This window comes from Sturnus vulgaris, chromosome 12 (assembly GCF_052056855.1).
Source record: "Sturnus vulgaris isolate bStuVul1 chromosome 12, bStuVul1.hap1, whole genome shotgun sequence".
Classification (NCBI taxonomy): domain Eukaryota; kingdom Metazoa; phylum Chordata; class Aves; order Passeriformes; family Sturnidae; genus Sturnus; species Sturnus vulgaris.
This window is the reverse complement of record NC_142254.1, coordinates 8,031,509-8,033,446: the sequence shown is the minus strand read 5'-3', so window position 1 is coordinate 8,033,446 and position 1,938 is coordinate 8,031,509.

Below are 1,938 nucleotides of genomic sequence, written 5' to 3'. Positions count from 1 at the left end.
GCGGACGCGCTGCCTGGCGGGGGCTGTAGTCCCGGCTGCGCCTGCCCACGGCATCAGGTGATGGGCAGGGAACTACCGCACCCAGAGGCCTCCCCGGGCCGCTCCCGCATTGTCGGCAGGGCGGGGCGCGCTGCCGCTGCTGGAGATGCAGGGAAAGCGGGGTCAGGGCGAGTCTGGGGGATGTTCCTAAGGGAACGGCAAAGCCAAGTGTTCTCGGTGCTAGGGAACGCTTCGCTGCCGGCCGGAGCCCGCGGTGCCGCCGCCTGCCCCCGCATAGGGCGCTCCCTTTGTCTGGGCTGCTTTTCTGCGCTGGGTGTGAGCAGCGCAGCGTTGCCCACGCTGACCCTGCTCTGTCCGTGGGGAAAAGGTGGCCTGCGCTGGTTTCGCAGCCTGGCGAGGCGCTGGGAATGCGGGGTGCACGGTGGGGGCTCGGTGGGCACTGCCGTGGGTCACCTGTTGCGGGGCTGCGGAGAGCGGCTCTGGAGCCGGGCGGGCAGCGAGGCTGAAGGAGCGCCCGAGCCCCGTCCCTCACCCTGTCACTCTGCCAGGGGAGCATTTGCTCCTGATCCTTGCCTCCCGCAGGAACAAGCGGTCCTCTTTCACAGTTTCCTCATTGTTTCCAGATGATGAAAATGTTTTTATCTCTCGGGTTCAGTTCAGCTTTCATAGCAAATGACTGGAGGTCTGCCATGAAATACAACAGCAGCAGAATTCAGGGGAGAGAGAGGTAAAGCTCTGTCCCTCTTGCTGCCCGTGGGGAGGAGAAGGCCCTTTTTACCCGTCCTGGGTGCCCAGAAGAGCCTCCTTGTTTGTGCTCAGAGAGTGGAATAAGGGATCATTCACACAGGAATATTCCTATGACCTAATGTTACCTCCCTGAGTAGGAGCATGGGCTGTAAATCAGCCTTATTTGTGAATTGTTTTTGTAGAACCTTTTTTACTTTCTCTTTCGCCACTTGTATGGCAAACTAGCTTCCTAATTTTAGGTGCCTAAATTACATGGTTTGAGACTTGGGTTCTCTTCTGTTTTGGTGTTTTCCTCAGCTGATGAAGCGCAAGGAAGCTGCTGTTGCTGTATTTGATTTTATTTCATTACATACAATTATGTCTTGAGCCTCTTTTCTGTCTTTACTATTTCTTCTTTCTAACAAGTTTCTGCTTGCCAGAGTGTTTAGTTTCACTAGTAATTTGCTCCAGTCCTTATTCTATTTCAAGTGCAATATTTTTCAGCACTTACTTTGTGGTAATTTAAAAATAATTGCTGCTTGAAGATTTCAGTCAATTTATAGTTAACAAAATAACAGAGATGGGATTTTTTTTGTGCTGAAAGAATATTCTTGAGGTGGTGCAGAAAACTCATTTGTTTTTTGTTTCTAGTCATTGTACTGATTTTACCAAGAGCTTTTTCTTGTTTACTGTTCAGTTTGTGAAGGCCACGTGGAGTGTTTCTGGCCCTGCTTGTCCTCCCTCCAAAATTCTGCCCACAGAATCACCCAATAGAGTGCTCTGTTAGAAAGTCAAGTTCCAAGAAGTCCATTTTTGTTTACTTGAAGCCGCAGGAACTGTTCCAGGACATTGCATCTGATTTTTTTCCCATATTTTAAGCCTTTTCAACTTTTGAGATGTCAGGGTTTGGAGCCTGTATGTTTTGACACTATACTTTTAAAGTTGTCATCAGTCATGTATCTGGAAAGCCGAGTGTTCTCTGAATCTGGCAGTTTGATAATTAACAGTGTCATGATGCCTTTTCTCTAGGTTTGATAAAAAGTAGTTCAGAAGAAAATATTTCAAGCTGTGGTAAAACATGTCAAAGTTGGATTTACCACAAAACCAGATTGGATTTTATAGTAAGCTTTTATCATTACCTGAAATGTTCAAATGACTTTGAATTCTAAAATTTACATTCAGTGGATACAAGTAGACTTCCCAGGTGTCTTA